Here is a 24008-nt window from a genome sequence, read left to right on the forward strand (position 1 = left end):
ATGTAGTGTGTAACACAGCTCTAAGTGAAGTGAAATATCCAGCTAAGGCTTAAATCTGTAAGAGTTCAGTGTTTAAAACTGTTGATTCATCTAAAGGAGTCGACTCGTAGTGCTTCAAACGAGTCGTCTTGATAATGAGTCATTAGGTGTCTAACACAGAAAAAGACACACACACACACAGTTTCTACCCAAAGATGAAACCTCAGCATTATAGCCCAGCCTTGAGCAGTTTGAGTGTTTCTGGAAACTACATGCTACAAAGAATACTTCATTGGCCGTTTGTTAAAGGAAGGATCAGTAAATACTACTGATGGACTATGTCAGAACCTGGATGAGTTTCTTCCTCTATTTCTCAAGTGTAAGTACGTTCGATTAAAGTTGTTGCCTGGTTTACTCTAGCTTGCAAATGTATTTAGTTGTGATTTTTACTTATAACTGCGTGTACTGTATCAGGTTAACTTGCTATATTCTCATATCGCGTGTAAAGCCACGTTAAAAACGCGACACGTGCCGCTTTGTTTACGGACCTCCGTGGAGGAGGGTAATGTGTGTGTGTGTGTGTGTTTGTGTTTGTGTGTGTGTGTGTGTGCGCGTGCGTGCGTGCGTGCGTGTGCGTGCGTGCGTGCGTGTGCGTGCGTGCGCGCGCACGCGTGTGTTTGTGTGTGTGTGTGTGTGTGTGTGTGTGTACGTGTTTTTGTGACATATCAGGACACAAATCTGTATAATGACATGGGTATGACACAGGTATTACAAAAAGGAGGTGAAATATGAGGACATTGGTGACGTCCTCATTTCTCAAAATGCTTATAAATCACACTGAATGAGTTTAATCAGAGAGTAAAGCTGCACACAGTCTCCTGTGATGGTTGGGTTTAGGGGTGGGGTGGGGTGAGGGCAATACAATATACAGTTTGGACAGTATAAAATGAATGGAAACCTATGTAATGTCCCCACTTTTCACAAAAACAAACATATGTGTGTGTGTGTGTGTGTGTGTGCGTGGGTGTGTGTCCTCCTAGGAGGGCTGTGTGTGTGTGTGTGTGTGTGTGAAAAGAGCAGAGTGTGACAATCTAGGAGATCTCACTAGTTCTTGGAGTTTTTGCTCAGTAAAATAATAAGTCATCTGTATTTTCAAGTCCATTGTCTGTATTTACATTCACCCACTGGCAGCCTTACACTATGAAGCGTGTATGGACTGTGACTACTTTTATATTGTTGATTAGCTGCTGGGCATTTAACTCTGTCGTGCGCTGAAGGCAGTCAGTATCGACCAATCGCAACAGACTGTCATTGTTCCAATCAGCACAGATTAGCTTCACGCAAAGGAGGGGTTTGGGAACAAATGAATCCCTGAACGATTCATATGGGAGTCGCTGGGATAATTAGGTAAAAATAAATGCAGATTACAAGATAATGAAAGTGTTTTTTGACCTTGCATTCATATTAGACTGTTGTTGGAGACCCTTACAACCAAAATATGACCCTATTTCATGTATAATATTGGCTCTGTAACATCAAATTAATAAATCATACTGCAAATAAGAAATAAATAAAATAATAAGGGAATAAAAACACAATATCTCTAATAATAATAATAATTACAATAATAAAACGTTTAGATTTCAATAAGGCAAATAAGTTGATTAGCCATTTCTAATGATGTGCAAATATTTTGCAGCCAATTTAGATCTAATTAGTTCTAAGTCTTTTTGATTAAAGAATGAATTTAAACATTAAATGTTTCTCTCTCGGAGCTGTGCGTATACATTTGATGACAGCTTTAGAAAATGAAAGAAAAAAAAAAACGGGGTCTCGTGCACACAGTAGCTGCGAAACGGATAAACAAGAGAAGAATTTTCCACTACTTGATTGCGGATGTTTGGTTATATTGGGCGAATACAAAAAAGTGACAAAGGATGATGATAATAATAGTAAAAAAAAATGTGGCACTAAATATACTTCTAATTTCAAAAGAAGTCATGTACCTTAAAATTAACAATACGTGATTATTTACTCTAATTATTTGTTTAAATGTCATATTCAGCTTTTATTTTTTGTGGAGCATTTTCAACTAGCAGATTTCCGTCAAACATTACAGTCCATCCATAGATATTTGAAAAGTGAGTTTTTTTTAACATCCTGCTTGCATGACTACCTTGCCTTTTGTATATTGTTAGTAAGTGTGCTTGAGCATTATACATTTTAATGGTTACATCTTGTGTTTGTTGGAGTTTAATCTGTCATTTTTAACTGAAAACAATAAAATGAATAATGCATTGCAAAAGGCAAAATGAATAAATGCATTGCTTTTGCAATTGACTCTGAACTTGTTAACAGCAGATACTGCCGTGTGATTTACAAGCTGATGTACTCTGCTTGCATCTACTTCCTTACAAATACCACTTGACTCTAAAGTAAGCATGTAAATTTAGGAAAGGTTTAAAGGTGAAACGTTTTTTATTTGTAGGTTGAAAGTCTCTTCACGTTTCATTAGTAATGGTTAAAGTAATTGATCTAAATGTGTTTATATGTATTTTTATTTTTTGGGAAGCCATAAGTCTAAAAAATGTTCATCCAATTAAAATTAGTCAGGGTGATAATTCCCATAATTCTGATAAGTAGCCCAAACTGTCTGTCAACAAATGTAGATTTATACATCTGCGCATCCCTGTTCACGCAGACTGTTCTGCCATTTGCGTGTACATGCACGTTCATGTGCATTCAAAATCCTGAATTAATATTGGAGTTAGTTTTGCACGCTGGAGGAAAGATGACACCATGGCTGAAGTATTTCTTTTAGACACGTAATGTTGTTTTAAATGTGGTTTAGTCATGCAAAGCTGATGTAGATTTTGTTGTTTTATGGCTATTTGCATGAAAGTGTTGTGCAGCCACTGAAATATTCCGGCGAAAGATTAATGTGACTATTTTCTATTTTATAAGGTAGACATAAGTAAATAGCGCTATTCCGCCAGGCTGCTTTACTGAGGTGAAGTTGGTGTTATAGTCACATCACATCACAACCTGTGACGTGCTTCCTTTATTGTTTACCATCCTGCTTTGAGTATTTGGTATGAAATATCATGTAAGTGTTTGGTTTGGTCCTGCACCTGCTGGCCAAGGGACTGTGTTTTCAAAGCTATTATGCTTGCGGATGGCTTTTTGGCAGACCACTTACTGCATCTTTAAGCAAATTACAAATGTTCATAGTGAGATGTGTTTACATTCAGCTCATGACATACTGTAGGAGCCAGCTTGAATGAGTCTGCTAAACGGACAAGCCCTTTTTTTAAAAACTAGCCTGCAGTTAAAAATAAATCTCAGAATCTGTTCAAGATCGAATAGTGACGCATTTTGAAAATCTCAAAGTTGATGCAGAATAGATTTTTTTTTATTTTTACCACAGCTGTATTAATGGATACTTTTGAATACTAGCTTTGAATCATAGGAATACATTACATTTTAAAAATCATTACAATAGAAAACAGTTGAAATTGTATTGAAATTATTACTGTATTTTTGCTTAAATTAAAATGCTTAATGGGACAAAAAACACTTTAACCACAATCCCAATGTTAACTGTAGTACTTTTCTGCTACCTGTAGTAATTTTTTTGCTTACCAACTATATTCTCTTAAGATTTGTCATCATGCTGCACAAAAGATCATCTTTATGATCTTCAAAAGATCTATTTTTAAATCCCAGAACAAGGCCCTAGAGGTTTTGAGCAGCATAAGAATTAATAATTAATGACAGAGTGTTTATTTTTGGTTTGTTCTGTCTCTTTAAAGTCCGTTCAGGTTGGCTGTTATAAAGTTACAGTTTGGAAACATGACTTATATAAAGTCAACTAATTATAGAAATTTCTCAACTCTGTTTGAACCTGCTGTGAGACGAATAAAAATCTCAGGTTCCCATCTATCTAGGGACTTGGCATGACAGCAGAAGATCCTGAAAATTGGGCTGTTTTGGGATCTCGCTACAAACACAGCATTAGTGTCGGTGTGAATCCTGAGCACAAACGGCAAGTCCCTGCTGGATAACTAAATATGTGAATTATACAGCGTGATTCACAAAGCAGCGCGCGTCGCTTTGTAGAAATGTACTACGTGAGAGTAAAGTAAATGGCCTAAAAGACTTACATGAGGCTTTTTGTCATGAAGTTAAAGTCTGCGAAGGGGTCACTGGGGCCACATGATTTGTCAAGGACAGAGGAGGTCTCTATTAATATAACATTAACCTACCCTCACCCACATCTTCCTTCCCCAAACCTCTGCTTTTGTCTTCATTAGATGCCATGACGCGTTCTCCGAATAGCTCACAGCGCCTGTTAGCAGACTCTGAGCATCAAGTTCCCTGTGAAGACTTTGCGTCTGTGAAATCGCTTTTCTGCCTGGGTAAAGTGGAGAACGTTTTTATTGGAAAGGCGAAAAGCTGTGAAATCCACCGCATACAGATTTTTATTTATTTATTTTTTTTAATGTTAGCTTTGTATCCTAGCAGATAGTTTCATGGGAGCGGATCTACTTTTTTCAGGTGTGGGATTTGTTGTGCCTTGTCATCACAGAGCAGCGCTGGGAACTCAGCCATCACTGTTGTTCACCTCTCATGTCATTCTGGGGATGGATTGTACAGGGATGAAAAAGACAGCAGACAGGCTCCAGATAGAAGGCTCAGTTGAACTGTCAGATATTCTGAGCCTCTCCACATGAAGAAGACTCCTTAATGTTGGTAACCTTGAGGTTTGTGTTTGCTCGCCATAGAAACAGACTGCTGAATCTTTGTTCCCCTGGTAACCTGCGATGTGAGGCAATCCGGCTGGTGAGAGTGGCATGCTTATTGACAAATTCTGCCTACACCAATTGAGCAAATAGGGGGACTTGATGACGATGAGAGAGACTGTAGGTGAAGCAGTGAAGAGAAGGAGCTCTGGCACTCTCTTGCATTACATAAAGCCTCAGTGATGCTTAATATTCATTGCATCTCCGTCCTTCTGGCTCTGAGACTCTGTTCTTATCTTATTTGAGGATCTTCTATTCTTTAATACAATCTTCCAATACTTTTCTGTCTGGCTGCTTTTATTCTCGTGTGTTTCGTTCTCTTTCTTTCTTTTGACATTGCAGTGTTTTGAGTAAGCAAAATTCAGCTGTCAGAACTGGAACAATGAAGTCTGCGTCTGCTTTAGGGGCAGATATGGTACCTGTGATGCACTGCTTTGACCCCAAGGCTTGGCATTAATGCACCTTCTGCTTGTTTATTTGAACAAAAGAAGTAATATGCGTCAAATGCACGAGATAAGTTGGTCCAGTGTCGTTTTGTAGTCTTTGAAGTGAGGCTGTGAGTCTGGACTCCTCAGATGCCTTATCAAATAATGAAAGAGCTGTTTTTTAGATGGTTTGTTTGGTGGAACGTGAACAGTTACTGGTTGGAAACTGCAGAGGGCAGTGTTCTCTTTGCTTCATACTGTATGGATCTCTGTTCATCCAATGTGCAATAAGTCAGATGCTGGATTTTAGGATGATTCGCTTGAGGTGTGTCTTGGCTTTGATGTTAGCTGCAGTTTTGGAGTCTTTATTAATAGTCAAAGGAATTGATTGATTTTATTTGAGTCCAGTTAGACCAGGGGTAGCCAATCCTGTTCCTGGAGATCTACCTTCCTGCAGATTTCAGTTGCAACCCTTATCAAACACACCTGTCTGTAATTATCAAGTGAATTTCAGGTCCTAATTAATTGGTTCAGGTGGGTTTGATCAGGGTAGGAGCTAAACTGTACAGGAAGGTAGATCTCCAGGAACAGGATTGAGCACCCCTGAGTTAGACTAATGCATTTTTTACGTCAAATAAGTTTTATTTGATCATTGAATAGACTTTCAATAATCACAATTTCTAGGATTACCTTTCTGATATGCATAAACTTACAAAAAAAATAATAATAAGTAATAAAACACCTCACCATGTAAGTATACAATACAGTGATAATCAAAACAACATTTAAGTTACAATACATTGCTCTGGGGAAAAAGAAATGACCATGAAGTGACAGAAAATAGGGCCCAAATCTTCTGAAATTGTCCAGTGTCTCCTTTTAAAAGATATCTGGTTCATTCCAAGTGCAGAGTAGATATACATTTTTCAAGCCATAGTTTAGCAGTTGGAGGATTAACATTTTTCAAGTACAATAATAACAGCTTTATTAATCTGGGGTCGCCACAGTGGAATGAACCGCCAACTTATCCAGCATATGTTTTATGCAGCAGATGCCCTTCCTGCTGCATCCCAGTTCTGGAAAACATCCATACACACTTATTCACACTCATACACTACGGACAATTTAGCCTACCCAATTCACCTGTACCATGTCTTTGGACTGTGGGGGAAAACGGAGCACCTGGTGCGAACCCATGCCAACGAAGGGAGAACATGCAAACTCCACACATAAACGCCAACTGACACAACCGAGGCCCGAACCAGCAATCTTCTTGCTGTAAGGCGACAGAACTATCTACTGCGCCACCGCGTCACTGGATCTTTTTATGTGCACTGATTTATACAATTTTAAAAACTGTCGAAGATAAAATACACAAAAAAGCCACAGGCTTATTTCCATTGTGGTCCTTGATATTCTTAAAAAATGAACGAGCTAATCATAAATAGAGTGCAAACATCATCAGCTCAGCAACTCAGCACAACAAAAATCCTCAATTTCAACCGTAAAACAACCATTTCAAACAACAAAAAATTCTCCAATTGAATCCCTTTAAAACTTCTAGGCAATACATTCCAAGCAAACAGCGCTAGTTCACAAAAAAATAAGAATAAAAAATTCCACCTGTTTCACTCTTGAATCTACAAGGATAAATATGTCTGCTGCTCGCTCTGTCAGGGTTCTGCCACTTTGGTCTTGAAAATTCTTGTTTTGGTGGCAGAGCTCTGACACTTCTCATGTCTGGTCCTGTTTCTGTCTCTGTGTGAGCGCGCGCCGTCGTGGGTGTACGTAGAGTGTGCGCGCTCCTGCTTGACGCGGCCGCGCGCGCGCTCTGCGTCCCTCAGACGCGTGCGCGCTTGTACTCGTGTTTGTGTTTTCGTTTGTCAGCAGCATGGTGTTTCATTCCCAGCGTCTCAGTCTTGTTGGTTTCGGTTTTGGTCGGCGCTGGGATGAAGCATGCATGCTGCATATGTGAGCGCATGGTGAGTGTTTTCATTCATCGTGTGCTCGTGTCTTGCGTCTTTTGTCAAAGCACATGGCTCGGTGTTTACATTGGTCACGTGCTTTTGTCGTGTGCTTCAGTGTTGTGTTATGTGAGCGCATGGCTTGTATTGTCTCTCTGTGTCATGCGCTCTCCCGTCTATTGTCTAGTCCCACCCTCCTTGTTAACCCATATTTAGTTAATTGTGTTCACCTGTGTTTCAATTTACTTTTTTGCTTTATAATCCCCCTCATGTTTTCAGTCCTTTGTCAGTTCGTCGTCGATATTACCTTGTCTTGTTGTCTCCAGTCCTGTTTTGTCCTGCCAGCCCTGTCAAGTTTGTTTTTGCCTTTTTAATTCATGTTTTCCCCTTCGGGGTAGTTTTGTTTTGCCTTTTATTTTTATTTGTAGTTTATAATAAATATTTCTAAATTTTTTCTGCAATTGGGTCTGCACTCCTTTTTTTCCCTCACCGACCGTGACAGTACGAACTGACCAAAATGAGGACCCAGCAGAAGGATGACTCCTTCCTCAGCCACATGCCACAGCTTCTCCGTCTGCATGCGCTGCGGCAACATGGCTCTGAGCTAAAGGAGTTTGCGGAGAGGTTCCGTATGGCAGCAGAGGGGCTTGGGTTCAATGACTGGGCTCTTTTGAATCTCCTGAACTTCGCTCTTGATAAACCCCTCTATCCTCTGCAGATACAGAGATTGGTGGGCTACTCGTACAAACAGTTTGTGGACCATATGGTTAATCAAGTTGCCCATGAATGTCGTCAGGAGAGAATCTGCTCTGTTCTTCCACCAACAGACCAACCTGAACCCAGCTCACTGCTGCCTCCCACAGAGAAGAGGAAACTGAGGAGGAGGAACAGGTCTTCCTCTATTGTTACCCCTCTATTGGTGACGGAACCTGCTGCAGCCCACCCAGCTACAACACTGGCTGCAGCATCACCCAGTGAAGCACCCGCAACAGACACTGCATCAGTCCAGCAGGCAGTGGAGTATACTGCAGTGTCTGAAGAGGTGGCCAGCTTCCCGCCACCCAGACCAAGGAAGCGTCGGAGGAGAAAGGGCTCCTCCACCACAACGGCTCCAGCCCCTGAGCGCCCTCCAGTGTCGGCTCCAGCCCCTGAGCGCCCTCCAGTGTCGGCTCCAGCCCCTGAGCGCCCTCCAGTGTCGGCTCCAGCCCCTGAGCGCCCTCCAGTGTCGGCTCCAGCCCCTGAGCGCCCTCCAGTGTCGGCTCCAGCCCCTGAGCGCCCTCCAGTGTCGGCTCCAGCCCCTGAGCGCCCTCCAGTGTCGGCTCCAGCCCCTGAGCGCCCTCCAGTGTCGGCTCCAGCCCCTGAGCACCCTCCAGTGTCGGCTCCAGCCCCTGAGCGCCCTCCAGTGTCGGCTCCAGCCCCTGAGCGCCCTCCAGTGTCGGCTCCAGCCCCTGAGCGCCGCTCAGTGCCGGTCCCAGTCCGGCTCCTTGCCCTGCCGGCATCAACCAGACGTCTAGCCCTGCCGGCACTAGCCCGGCTCCTTGCCCTGCCGGCGCCACCCAGACGTCTTGCCCAGCCGGCCCCAGCCCGGCTCCTTGCCCTGCCGGCATCAGCCCAGCTCCTTGCCCTGCCGGCGCCACCCAGACGTCTTGCCCTGCCGGCGCCACCCAGACGTCTTGCCCTGCCGGCGCCACCCAGACGTCTTGCCCTGCCGGCGCCACCCAGACGTCTTGCCCAGCCGGCCACAACCCGGCTCCTTGCCCTGCCGGCATCAGCCCAGCTCCTTGCCCTGCCGGCGCCACCCAGACGTCTTGCCCTGCCGGCGCCACCCAGACGTCTTGCCCTGCCGGCGCCAACCAGACGTCTAGCCTTGCCGGCATCAGCCCGGCTCCTTGCCCTGCCGGCGCCACCCAGACGTCTTGCCCTGCCGGCGCCACCCAGACGTCTTGCCCAGCCGACCCCAGCCCGGCCCCTTGCCCTGCCGGCACCACCCAGACGTCTTGCCCTGCCGGCCCCAGCCCGGCTCCTTGCCCTGCCGGCACAACCTAGACGTCTTGCCCTGCCGGACTCAGCCCGGCTCCTTGCCCTGCCGGCGCCAACCAGACGTCTAGCCCTGCCGGCACCAGCCCAGCTCCCTGCCCTGCCGGCTCCCCTCTGGTCTCCAGCCCTGCCGGCTTCAGCCCAGCCGCTTCTAGCCCAGCCGGCTCCCCACAGGCCTCCAGCCCAGCCGGCTCCCCACCGACCTCCTGCCTTGTCTCCCCTGATAGACTCTCCCTGGGTCGTCCCTCCTGCTCCTCCCTGGTGTTCCCTCCCTGCACCCTGGAAGGACCCTCCGGCTCCACCCTGGCTCCCTGCCGGGGCCCCCGACCCACTGAATCCACCCTGGACTGTCCCTCCTGATCCTCCCTTGTCTTGCCCTCCCATCCCTCCCTTGTTTGTCGTTTTGGGTCTGGCTTGGCTTCCCTCCCTCCCCCCTTCATGTCGTCTTGCCTGTTCACCCCCCTGTCTTGTGTCTGTTGATGTTGCCTGTTTTGTTGTCTTGTAGTGTTTCTTGTCTGTCTTGTACCTTGTTGGATGTTCCCTTTAGGGACGCCAGGTGGCGTCCCTTTTGGGGGGGGCTAGTGTCAGGGTTCTGCCACTTTGGTCTTGAAAATTCTTGTTTTGGTGGCAGAGCTCTGACACTTCTCATGTCTGGTCCTGTTTCTGTCTCTGTGTGAGCGCGCGCCATCGTGGGTGTACGTAGAGTGTGCGCGCTCCTGCTTGACGCGGCCGCGCGCGCGCTCTGCGTCCCTCAGACGCGTGCGCGCTTGTACTCGTGTTTGTGTTTTCGTTTGTCAGCAGCATGGTGTTTCATTCCCAGCGTCTCAGTCTTGTTGGTTTCGGTTTTGGTCGGCGCTGGGATGTAGCATGCATGCTGCATATGTGAGCGCATGGTGAGTGTTTTCATTCATCGTGTGCTCGTGTCTTGCGTCTTTTGTCAAAGCACATGGCTCGGTGTTTACATTGGTCACGTGCTTTTGTCGTGTGCTTCAGTGTTGTGTTATGTGAGCGCATGGCTTGTATTGTCTCTCTGTGTCATGCGCTCTCCCGTCTATTGTCTAGTCCCACCCTCCTTGTTAACCCATATTTAGTTAATTGTGTTCACCTGTGTTTCAATTTACTTTTTTGCTTTATAATCCCCCTCATGTTTTCAGTCCTTTGTCAGTTCGTCGTCGATATTACCTTGTCTTGTTGTCTCCAGTCCTGTTTTGTCCTGCCAGCCCTGTCAAGTTTGTTTTTGCCTTTTTAATTCATGTTTTCCCCTTCGGGGTAGTTTTGTTTTGCCTTTTATTTTTATTTGTAGTTTATAATAAATATTTCTAAATTTTTTCTGCAATTGGGTCTGCACTCCTTTTTTTCCCTCACCGACCGTGACACGCTCTTGTGGAATGACAGTGTACCTTACTAACTAAAGCATAACAATCAATAAAATAATTTGGTACCATTTTCTTTAATATCTTAAAATTGGTCACTAATTTCAGAAAAGTTACCCTTTTTTCAACTTTTAAAAAATTACTTTTACTATAATGTTCATTATTTAAATGCGTCAGTGGAGGTACTTTCATAACAATTCTACACAAATTATTTTGGGCCATCTGCAATTTATTTTAGAACTATCGCTGTACATAACAGCTGCAGCATAGTCAAAAGAAAAGGTAAAACAATGTTAAATTTATATATATATATATATATTTTTTTTTTTTATTTATTTTTTTTTTAATTAATTAATTTTTTTTGCATATCCAGATTTTTTTATATATTGGTTTTACACTTGTGGTTCGTTTTATTTGACATTTGAACAGACGTGTCATTGGACCTTTTTCCTAAAGTGCTTTTTGAATGGTCAAAATTAATGTGTGAATATTTTAAGAAACCTGAAATTAAACAAAGAGGGGGAAAGCTAACAGACAACGCAATAATTGTTATAATGGTGAGACAACAAATATCATATGTTATATCTCTTGTGTGGATCACTTTAGACAAACTACACAGATCGAGAATAAAGCATGGATGTAGCTGGAAAATGTCTTAATGCACTGCAAATGTGCTGAAAAAAATAATCATTGAATTTACACGATTTTTTAAGGTTATCGGTTGCAAAGATTTATATGAGCTGAATTAAAATTAGTAATGTTCAACTTAATTGGTTTGTTTAATTTCTGCCTAAATAAATTGTTTGCAACCACTTATCCTAAAAAATTGAGTAATCACAGTCACTTTAGATGTTTGTACATGATCTACTAAAGAGCTTTTGCACTGTCAACAAGTACTTGTCCCTCATCCTATAATACACAACACAGCTGACTAAAGCAGCTGGTTTAGTCTAAACATGTGCAGTACTTTTTTCTGTTGGATCTGTTTGAGTTTGAATCATGTTGTCACCACAAATTAACCTCTCTAGTGTTCGTTTGTAAGGATATCTAGACCACTTCTTCATGTAGGACTTGGTACACTTGTTTGATCTGCTTTTGGTGTGCACTAAAGTAGGGCTGCACGATTTTGTAAAACACTGACATGGTGATATTTAGTTTTTCTGTAAAATATGCGATTTGAATAAAATTTCACTGAATGACTTTAGTAACTCTATTTGGAAAGTATTTTTAATTTTAGAGTAGTGCAAGTGCATAAAATATACAAAATTATACAAACCTATTGCAAATAAAATAAAGCACAGATGAAAACAATAGAACAAAAATGAAAAGTAAATAAAATGCACTTTATAATTTTTGGTGGAAAGAGAAGTTAAGAAACAATAATCAAATCTAAATGAATGTGTAGTTGCCATTGTATAATTAAGCAATTCATCTTTGATAAAGTGGCAAATTTTAGAAATTCTTCTGCCTAATTGGATTAAATTCGCTGAAAATCTTAGTTACAGTGCTTAAAATTACATTACAAGGAAAGTCTTTTATGCTATTATATTAGGTTAAGTTTTATTAATCCCAACATGACATTGCAGATCCTGCAGCGTGACCATTGAAGATACACAAATTGCGATATATTTTTTCAGTTTTTATTTTAAGTTTTCAAAAGAAAGTGCATATATAACTTACTCATACAGAAAGAGACTTACAGATTTTTTATATGCTTTGTATTTTCTTCCCTTTAACAACAACTATAAACAGTAAAACATGGGGAGTTACATATCCTTTAAAATATTGCCTTTAAAGTAGAAAAGATACTCATTTAGACATAGTATAACATTTAAACGTTACAATTCAAGAAAAATTCGGCCATATTGGTGAAATATACTCCATCCATTTACTCCAAAAAAGTATTCAACTGTACACTGTAAACGATTTCTGTTGTTTTCACAGTATTATACTGCATTTCTCAACAGTTTTTTACTGTATAAGCTGTGCACAGTGTGTTACTGTATATATTGTTGTTTTCACAGTATAATAATGTATTTTCAACTTTTCCATACTGTGAACATGGTTAACAGTATGTTACTGTAGATTTTTTAATGAATTTTGGTAAAAAATCAGTTACTGTGCATCTAAATACAGTACTACAAATGACCAGGAACAACTCCACACACACTATATATTATGATTATTATGTTTATTTATTTCTAGACAAATTATTTTGTGAAGTAAATAACCTAACCAGTTTCTTCAGACTGTTCAGTGCATTAAACTGTCCCCTGGTTTTCCATTTTTGGGTGCACTGCACCTTAATTTTATAAGGTAACATGGAAATATTAAATAATATTTAATAAACATAACTTTGTGCTAAACCAAAACGTAAATTGGAACAAAAATAATTGATTCACGTAACCAAATACTGTTAAACACACAAAAGGATTTCAAAGTCAGCTTAAATGTCAGAGTGACCAACCGGTTTTAGAAGGATTCATGAATATTGGGCGCCCATATGGGCCACCGTAGAGGTCCCATATCTCCGCATTTTCAAAACAACATTTTTTTTTATTTATTTTTTTTTTATTGTGTTTTTGACAAAAGGTACAGTACATTAAAGGTATTCAATTACAAAGGTATTTTCGTTTTTTCTTTTTTTTTTTGAACCATACATAAATTGAAAAAAAGAAAAGACAAATTGACATAATAAAAAAAAAATAAAAAATAAATAATAATAAAAAAAAAAAATTTTGATAAAAAGGAAATGCATTAAATAATAATATAAAATAAAATAAAATAATAATAATAAAAATGAAAATAAAATAAATTTACAGAAAAAATAAATAAATGAAAAAATAAATAAGTAAATTAAATTAAAAAAAAAAAAAAGGTGGGTGGGGGTGGGGTTGGGAATTTATGGTTGGAGGAGTACATTAGTCTCAATATGAATTATTAGAGGGTCCCATGTTTTGAAAAATTTTTTGGTTGATCCTCTGAGAAAATATTTAATTTTTTCTGTTTTCAAAAATAGCATTACATCACTAAGCCAAAGTGACAGTTTAGGTGGCATTGGTGATTTCCACTCCATAAGAATTCTTCTTCTAGCTATTAATGTTACAAAGGCAAAGGCGTTTTCTATTTCTTTAGCTAAATGGATGTCCTCATTTGTTACTCCAAAAATAGCCATTTCCGGATTTGGTTGAATTCTTAAATTGAAGGCTGAGTTTAAAATTTCAAATATTGAAGACCAAAATCGTCTCAGTTTGTCACATGACCAGAACATATGGGTCAGGTCTGCTTTGCATGAGTTGCAACGATCGCATGTTTCATCTATATTGGGGTAGATTTTAGCCAGTTTGGTTTTGCTGTAGTGAATACGGTAAAGAATTTTCATCTGAATCAGATTAAGACGTGCACATGATGAAGTCTTGAGACGTGCACATGATGAAGTCTTGTCAAAACAACATTTTAAAATACGCACTTATTAATATCTTAATAAATAAACCACAGACTTGAGTTTAAAACAACTACATTCTCGCATGAAAAACGGTTAAAACTTTATTTCATAACACATTTATTATCGAGCCATCAAAGACAAGGGCATGTCTCAATAATGTCTTGCCCGATTAAAGCATGAGGTTTGCCGGATACATGAGTGATGGAGCGCTGTCAACCCCTGGAGGTCAGAATCTCCCCTATCGGCAAAGCACACTTAAAATTAGACATGATATCTATAAACAAACCACGGATTTGAGTTTGGAAGAACTACATTCTCGCATGAAAAACTGTTAAAACTTCATTTCGTGATATATTAAACGCAATATTTATGATATGATCTGGGTTTTCTCATCCGCAATTACTATTTGCTTGTTGGTGTGAAATGTATTCTGGGAGAAAAAAAAATTATTTCTCAAAACACTTCAAGCAAACCTTATTCTTATTGTTAAAGTCAGATATATGTAATATTTTCGCTGGTAAAGTAAAAAAAAAACAATATTACTATTTAATCAATATCACGTGTGCACTGGTTCGGTTCAGCACTCTAACGACACCGAATCGGATTGAACCGTTTGCTCGGGATATATTTTTTTTTACGTGTTCACAAGCACATTCAGCAATATGCACTTAGTGTATAAATGCGTGTGGCCGAGCAGTATAATGAAATAGTAAGGATTCATTGTTGTGTCTTACAATAATATACAAAAAGGAATCAGTTTTAGGCGGATTCGACTCTTTACTGTTCTAAGGAGCCGATTCATAGAACCGAGCAGACTCGATTTGACCTTCACCAGGCAAGCAACAACTCTTCTAATTTGAAGTCCACCTGTCGCCTTTTCTTCCAGTAAATTCATCCTCGGTAAGTGTTTCAAAGTCAAATTCTGTCCGTTAAAGGATTGTTGTGTGTATATGCCTGTGTAGTGTGTGTAATTTAAAATAACCAAGTACTTTAGCTGTAGGTTCTTATGTCACGTTATTCGATGCCAGACCGTGATTGTAGTGTTTGCGAGGTATTAGATAACGTAACTTACAGTGAGTTTTTGACCATAGTAACGTTACCTGAAAAAAAAAATTAAACTTTTACTTAGTGTTGTTAACTACATTCTCTATTTCAGCACAACACTGAGATGAAGGCAAAGTCACCATGAAAAGTTAAAAGTTTAACATTAAGGTAAGCTCTGGTCTTCACGTGGTCATTATGAATAACTTAAGTTATCATTATGGGTAAATTTGTAAACTGTAAGTTATTAAACTAAACTCGCAATGAAACAAGTCTAACGTTAAACTGTTTTATTAAATTAAGCTAATAATAAAATTCAGGTGATGTCTTTTAAGCTAGCGTTAATATTAACATAATTCATATTAATTGTCTATTTCTCACTGGTTAATGAGCTTATTGTATAGTTTGTCATTACTTGTACATTTTATTTTTGGTGTTCAGGTGTAGGGAATGATTTGTATACAAATTTATTTTAACCCCACACAGATGAGTATGGTTGTACCATAAATTTAGATTATTAAATGTTAAGTCTTATTTTACTCTTATTATATTTATCTGTTTTTCAGCTACAGAAATTGAAGATGAAAAACTGATGCTACCAATCTCTCTTCACTTGATTATTCAAGGTAATGTTGATGTCTTCCTCATTTTGTAGATTTTGAAATGTCAAGTTGTTCACAGATTTGTTGTGAGGAGTTTCATGTACAACCTCTTTTTCTTCTTCCAGTAGCGACATAGTGGCACAGTAGTGAGTGCTGTCGCCTCACAGCAAGAAGGTGGCTGGTTCGAGCCTCGGCTGGGTCAGTTGGCGTTTCTGTGTGGAGTTTGCATGTTCTCCCTGCGTTCGCGTGGGTTTCCTCCAGATTCTCCGGTTTCCCCCACAGTCCAAAGACATATGCGGTTCAGGTGAATTGGGTAGGCTAAATTGTCTGTAGTGTATGAGTGTGAATGAGTGTGTATGGATGCAGCTGGAAGGTCATCAGCTGCATAAAACAAATGCTGTATAAGTTGGCGGTTCATTCCGCTGTGGCGACCCCAGATTAATAAAGGGACTAATGCAAAAAGAAAATGAATGAATTAATAAAACAACCATGGCTAGGCTATTTGGCTATCAAATGCCGAGTAAATATTAGACACAGATTTTTTACTATAACTGTAGTCTTTGTATTTATTAGCAATTTTACTGGGCGTGTTTGTTTTTTTCAAACAGCCTGGAAACTGTAAGCTTGGTTTAATATTGGTTATTTTATGTCATAAGTAGACTCAGTTTGTCTTAACATGGATTACCCGTTGAAGGTTTTCATAGTGGGGAAAAATGTAAAAGAGAACCACTGAATACAATGGCATAATGATTCTGCTTGTTCACAGGAGGTACTTGATTTAGTTTTCCTCAAGCGATACATCAGTTTTTATGAGTAATGACACTTGAATTAAAGGGACAGTTTGGCCAAAAATGAAAATAATAGCATCTTTGGCATCCTCCACTTTTTTCAAAATAGTTAGATTTTTTTTTGTTCCATTGAACACAAACCCAGATATTTTTTTAAAGAAATTTGGTTCAAAAATGGATGTCAATAGTTACTGGTTTCTAACATTCTTCAAAATATCTGCTTTAGTGTTCAACAGAAATTCAAACGGATTTAAAACACATGGAGTAATGGTGGCAGAATAGTAAACTATCCTTTTAAATATTTTATTCTGAGACTTATTTATATGCGTCTTGTCTTTTGCCATATTGTCTTTCTAGCTCAGATTGTGATGGACCTAGAATGCGACACCAGTTACTCTTAAGTCAAGAACCAAATAAAGCACAGATGTGGAGGGATCTGCAGCTAAACCAACTGGAGGAAAAGAACCTTTAGGTAAAAACACCTGCTTTATTTAGATCTGAAGTGTTTTATTTGGCATAGAGTATTTTTTTTATTCTTATTCTAATTTTATCTTATGTATATATTGAATAGAAGTCATTTAAATTTCACAACAAATGATTGAATATAAAATATCATCTAGATGTCTTATTTTTTATTGTCTTAAACAGGGGTGCTCAACCCTGTTCCTGGAGATCGAGCCTGATCAACCCTGATCAAACACAACTAAACCAACTAAATAGTATCTTAAGGAGCACTTGGTAAATAAAGACAGGTGTTCTTGATCAAGGTTGCAGGTGAGCTCTGTGGAAAGGTAGATCTCCAGGAACAGGGTTGAGCACCCCTGATCTAAATGCTCAAAAATGCTGTTTCCGAGGTGAGGTTGGATGTAGTTCAGAAATAGATTCATTAGGATCAATGCTTAAAGTAAATGTTTACTTCTCTCTGTAGACCAAACATGCTTAGTTTCTCTCACGTTTTAATGAATTATTTATTTTGGTTACTTTTACATCTACAATATATATGGGTAAGCAAGTGTTTAATCAATAAAATTATTTTAAATGGCTTGACTAAACCAAATGACTCTGTTACCCTAGCTGCTGGAAAAAAACATGTAAAATAACAGATTTTTTTTTTTCACAGTGTGAGTGAACATACTTCCTTGATGTCCAACAAAGCCTGCACAAGAGCTCATTTGATGGCACATATTCTGTCCTGTCTACATCTCTGACGACCTGAAAGTGCTTCAACATCAGTGAGTAATAAATCTTCATATTATCATGCATTCAGGATTTCTGTAAGCTTAGCTTTAATGTTAGTTTGTAATCAGCAGTGACTGTTTTAAAAAATTAGGTATTTAAATTATTCTTAAGGTTTTACTGATGCTGTGCACAGTAACGTCATGATGATTTAATTTGAGGAAATGTCACTGGAGAGGTGTTCGTAAAAAAAAACAAAAAAAAAAACAAATGAGCAAAATAACTCTAAAAGATTTATATGTCTCACTGACATGCCATCATTGACGACAGAATATTGACCGCAGAATTGACCGCAGAATATTACCACAAACATTTCATGAAGTAGATTGCTTGACATCTCTTCAGTTCTCTACTCAACTTTAACACATTTGATCGTGTCGCTGCGCCTCTCGGCAGATTTTGCCAAAAATTAATGCTTAGTGATTACTTTGTTTTATGCGAACCAAATGTCAGAAACTTATCATTAGCATTATTTAAAAAAAATCACCCACAGCTTTCATGTTCTCTAACGTAATCTTGTCTGTATGTTAGAAGTGGATTTATACGTGTTAAAAGCTTAAAAGTACTTGATTAACATTAGTCACATTAAAATAGATTTTTTTATTTTTTTATTTTAAATATGTAGCCTCTTAAGGTCAGAATGAACTACAGGTATGTTAACCCCTCTTAAATCTTTGGAAGCGCTAGTAGAGGGATCCAGGAATCAGACATTCAAGCTATACAGAGTCAGACATTAAGTTAAGATGAGACTTTATTTTTTATATACCTGTGTTGACACTTGACTAGTTTTGACTTGACTGGTCTTTTCCCAATTAACGTTAGTGTAATTGTAAATTGACAGCAAACTATTTCGCCAACAAAAACGATAAAAAGCAGTGTTTTATATATATAAAACAGCAATATGGTGTTTGGTTTCCGAATGACTGAAATAATTTGAGGCATGATTAGTTTTTACTCCAGTGATTGATTTTGATTGTCATTTTTGCAGGATCATCAGAAGTGCTCCTGCCCTTTTTCACTGTACCTTTTCCGCAACATCATTTGGCCTTCATCATTTCGTGTCTTGTAGCAGTATTTTCATCTGTTTTTAAAATTGTAATACTTTTTGATACATTAATTGTTGACTGGTTTTAATGATCAATTGTTCATTAGTGTTCTGTTGCTTTGTTATATTGAATAATTGCTACTGTTCTAGCATGGTTTACACAATAAACTTTTATTGTGAAGTTAAAGTTTCAGTTTCTTTATTTTTCTTGTATTTCTTGAACAGTTAAATTAACACTGTGCATTTATTTTTTTACATTTTTACTCATTATAAAGTAGCACTATTAAATACAATAAAATAACATTTAATAACTGTAAAATACTATACAGTAATAATGAAAGTAGCGTTAAAATACCGTAGTTCTGCATGGTAAAAATGTACAGTAAAATACTGTTTTCAGTTTTGCAGTATGTGTATCACTACTGTAATTGGTGTTACAGTAAAAAAAGAAAACAGTAAAATGATGTATTACATTTTACAGTTAATGTAATACTAAAGTAATTAGTATTACAGTAATGTTACTGTTTTATGAAATACAGCAGCTACTGGATAATTGTTTCCAGTAACTTACTGTTAATTTAACAAGAAATCGTTTACAGTGTAGGCGACTTTACTTTTAACAGTTTTTGTAATTACTTTTTTACTAGCTGCCAGAAGAATAAATAACAGCTTATTGTCTTTGTTAATCCATCCATCTAAATTTTTATTACCTTAATATAAAGATTCACAAGTAAAGTCAATCTCTACTTTAAAAATGGCATCTACGTAGATGTATTTTAATCTCTTTCCATTATGGGGTTAATTTTTTACGATTCCAAAAAACAATACTATAGCTACTTTTTTCCCCACACATTTCCCTGCAGCTAGTACCCTTTGCTCTGTGTGTTTTCTGTGATGGTGTGATGAAAAACCTCAGAACATTTCCCCTACAGAATTCTCTCCATATGGCTGAGCTGGTACATTTCCATTGGGTTGAACAAATATTCCCCCAATCTTCATCTGAGATATTCAGATTTCCTTCCATTTTCCATTTATCTCTACATTGCAATATTGATTCTGAATATTTATTGCGTAGCCCTACACTTTAGTGCAGTTGTTAAGAAACTTAAAATAATGTGTTACTTTGTTTATGATTTTTATGTTTTGTAGTATTTTGTATACGGGTTGATTTGTTGAATGAATTAAGTTGTTTGGGGACTTTAATTATGACGTCAAAATTGCGGAGCTTACCGGATGTATAAATTGCGTGTAGTAATGAATGAAATCAAAGTATGGAACGCTAGGTGAGTAATGGTAAAAGGTGCACAGGTATACGGTTGCTTCAAGAATTCCTCCTTCATGAGTTATATCTCCTGGTTTGAGGGAAAAATAAGCTAATTTGGTTTATTTATTTAAGATTAATGTTTAATTGTTGATGTTGGCTTAGTGTTAATTGTTGGGATTTATTTGTGTTTGTTGATGTTTATTTTCTCTCTAGTTCTTACGTTGATTCAGGATGAAATAATGCGAACTAATTCTATGGAGTGTGACCAATAAATGAATCATGAATCATCAGTAAAAGACTTGGTCATCTTTTAACCAGAACGCTAAAGCAGTTGCTGCATTCACACCTGCCCAAATGAACCACACTAAACGAAAAAAGGAATTCTAGTGAGATTTAGCCATACTAAATGAGGTAGGTGTAAAATCACCCAAAGTCTTAAAAAAGACATTTACACCACATTTTTGATGCTTTTCTTTGTGGATGCTCTTGCTGCTCAAATCAGACTTCACTATTTCAAATTTCATCATTTTTAAATCTGATTCAAACCACATCTGGAGGTTATTTAAAATGGCATTCCAATCAGATTTTTACGTGTGCATATTTTCCCTGAATTGATTAGTTTTGCTATTTGAGGTTAATGAATTTTACACTGAAAAAAAAAAAGATTTCTGTATAACTGTTGCAAATAGTTTGTTAAATAATAAAAAATGTGAAATGTGAAACCAAAAATAGTTTATAACCTTATATCTTAATTTATTAAATCCAAGGAATCATCTTTGAATCATTAATTCTGTGACTAATAAAACTTTTTGGTCAACCAATCCTTCTTTGTCTAAAGGTTAGTCGGATTTATATATTTAATTTAAAATTTAGAGCCCTAGATATTGTCCACTTTTAAAACAACATGTACACCCTTATTATAACAGAACAATAACGTAAAACTGGTAGCAGAAAATCTAGATGTATTGATACTGTGGTAAACTCAGTATTTGTGGTTAATAAACACATTCCTTAATTTCTCAGTGTCCTTGCATTTGACTGAAGCTTTAAAGCACTTATTCTGTTAATTGTCCTTATTTTGATGGATCATTTGTAGGAAATGGCTGCTGAAAATTAAACTTTCCATCATCTAAATAATTAGCATTTTAGAATATATTACAATGAAGATGTTATTTTAAATAGTTTGATGATATATATATTTTTTAATTTAGAGAACTGAGCCATTGTAAGTGTGAAAGTTTTCTTTCAAAACTGTTCTTTAAAAAATCCTGCCCTCTCTAAACCTCTGAACGGTAGTGTATACATATATAAAATATTTAATTTGATAAATTCTATACAGGCCGCAATTTGCTGGATGACTTGATGCTTTTTATTCGTACTCAACTAAAAGTTCTAGGAAAAAAATTTGCAAGTAAATTCAGTTTGAAAAGCCTTTTATACTTTAGATGCATCCATAGTGAATAGCAGATATTTTCTTTTCATACAGAATTTGAAGATGCTTTCTGAATAAAGCCTTTGCTGCTGTTCAATGCATGAATCATTTTCCATCAAGAAAACGGTGTTTCTGGGAATCCGCAGAATTGCTTCTACTCTAAATCGCTTCATGTTGTTGTCACTTTGTAGACTGATCCATTATCGGATTCATCCCGCTAGCGAGTACTGTTGATCACTTTGTTAATTCACTGTGACAGAAAGCTTCCTGTGGTCCCTGCCTCCTGAGACCATGTAATTCATTTTTGTCCCCTACGAGGGATTTAAGATCTGAATTCATGGGAAGGAGTAGCTTCTAGCCTGAAACCCTCTTCTAATAAAGAGTACATACTGGGCTTTTCAGTCATATCCCATTTGTTTGATTAAATCTTGACAATCATTTGTCCTGTCCTCTCAAATACCTATATGTCCAACAAAAGTCCTTGGCTGCAGGGTTTCAGAGGATTGGAGACTCTAATCTAGGGTGACCAGATTTTTCAGAGTGGACTATGGGACAGATGGTGTATACCTAGGAAAACCTACCTGTACAAATTTTTCCCTTGCTGTTTTTGTGTACTGAATGACTCAAGTTAAATCTAGTAATATTTCACCAGGGCTGATCCTAGACTACGAGGGGCCCTAAGCAAATTTTGTTAGGGACCCATGTTAGTATGCTTATAACAGTCCAAAATGCCACCAAACAAGCAGTTTCTCAATCAACAAATACAGGAAGCAAATAAAATAAACAATTTAAGGTATTAAAAATAATCGTATATTACGCTGAACTTGAATCAAGTAATCAGATCTTATTACATTTTCTTTGTCTTTTAATAAACAGTATGGATAAAATAGATTTTTATTGAAGTTACTAGTTCTTCAGGCTAAAAGCATTGAATGGTTCTCTTCATTTTCTCATTTGAATGGTTCTCTCATTTTGGTCATTAACATTGCATGTCTGTTGGGCTGCACAATATATTGTTTAAGCATCAATATCGCATCATGCTCATTCACAATAGTCACATCGCAAAGATATGCAATGTCTAGCCTGAATTATAGTTGACCAAGTGCCTCAGAATTGTATTTAATAACTGTATTTATAATTTATGTGATTTCTATGCAACAAAAAATAAAAAATCTTACTTAGAATTTTTGTCCTGTTTCTAGTCGAGATATCTACATGTCTAAGCGAATACAAGATTATTTTACTTACCGCACTGGCAGGTCATTTCCTTAACTTAATTTTCATTTATTTTTTCTGACGGTGAAAACTGTTCAATACTTTTACTTGGTCTAAGAATTTTTTAAAATTGGACTGGAAACGAGACAAGACAACAAAGCATTTTTTTGTATTGTGATTATTAAATTTATCAACCTGAATACTGTTAGACTTCCCAGAAAACTGTCAAATATTTAAATTATCACTAATCTATCAAACTGAAACTGTATTCATTACAAAATTTATTGCAAAAAAATAAGATATCGCAACATCAGATTTTTCCAATATCGTGCTGCCCTAAATGACCGAATGTCACTTTAAGACTGAATGCACAGATTTTTACTGAGCCCAACATTACAGATATAATAAAATGGCTAAAACATGCCAGGACAGACATTATGACACATTTTTGTGTGTTACTTCATAAATTTAAGCCTACACACTTTCTCTTCAAGCCATGCCTTGTTGCAGGCCACCATTGGTCAAGTATGTAAGCAAACATTGGCCAGTGTTTCTTAGTTTCTCAGCCCCAAGGCAACAGGAAAGATAGTGAGAGCAACAGTTAAAAGTAAAAGTCAAATAGTAGATTGCATTTTGTAATTTCAATTTATTTCACATTGAAGAGTTTTTTATTCATTCGTTCATTCATTTTTTTTCGGCTTATGCCTAGTTCAGACTGCGTGATTTTAGCCCCGATTTTGGCTCGCCGACAGGTTTTGAGAAATCGCCGACAAATGCCTGAAATCACAGGCAAATCGCTGCTCGTGCACGTGAGTGACAATCACACAGTATGAACTTTCAAAGACGCAATCTGAGAGAATCGCCGATGAGTCGCCGATGCCTGCGAGATATTTGGCATGCTAAATATCTGGAGCTGTCGGCGATTCAAATCATGCTGTGTGAATTGAGTTTAAACAAAGCAGCGACAAACGCTAGCCCAGATAGTCATGCAGTGTGAAAACATCTGTTACACGACTACTTTGAAAATCATGCAGTCTGAACTCGGCATTCGTCCCTTTATTAATCAGGTGTCACCACAGCGTAAGGAAAAACCAACTTATCCAGCATATGTTTTACGCATCGGATGCCATTCCAGCCTCAACCCATCACTGAGAAACATCCATACACATTCATTCACACTCATACACTACTGCCAATTTAGCTTACCCTATTCACCTAAACCTCATGTCTTTGGGCTTGTGGGGGAAATTGGAGCACCAGTAGGAAACCCACGCGAACAGAGGGAGAACATGTAAACTCCACACAGAAATGCCAACTGACCCAGCCAGTGCTGGTACCCACTGCGCCACCAAGCCACCAG

At 38.1% G+C, this 24008-nt stretch overlaps 2 long non-coding RNA genes across 3 annotated transcripts in view; both read left to right on the plus strand.

Annotated features, from left to right (window-relative positions):
• The window catches only part of LOC137496814 (uncharacterized), a 91117-nt gene that overhangs the window by 16414 nt on the left and 50695 nt on the right, over positions 1-24008 (plus strand). The gene's annotated exons all lie outside the window — the stretch shown is intronic.
• LOC141376798 (uncharacterized) lies at positions 14108-20653 on the plus strand. Its single transcript, XR_012387993.1, has 5 exons — positions 14108-15692; positions 15794-15972; positions 16814-16928; positions 17577-17688; positions 18681-20653. It is a non-coding gene; the product is annotated as an uncharacterized lncRNA (long non-coding RNA).

Source organism: Danio rerio, chromosome 12 (assembly GCF_049306965.1).
Source record: "Danio rerio strain Tuebingen ecotype United States chromosome 12, GRCz12tu, whole genome shotgun sequence".
Taxonomy (NCBI): Eukaryota; Metazoa; Chordata; class Actinopteri; order Cypriniformes; family Danionidae; genus Danio; species Danio rerio.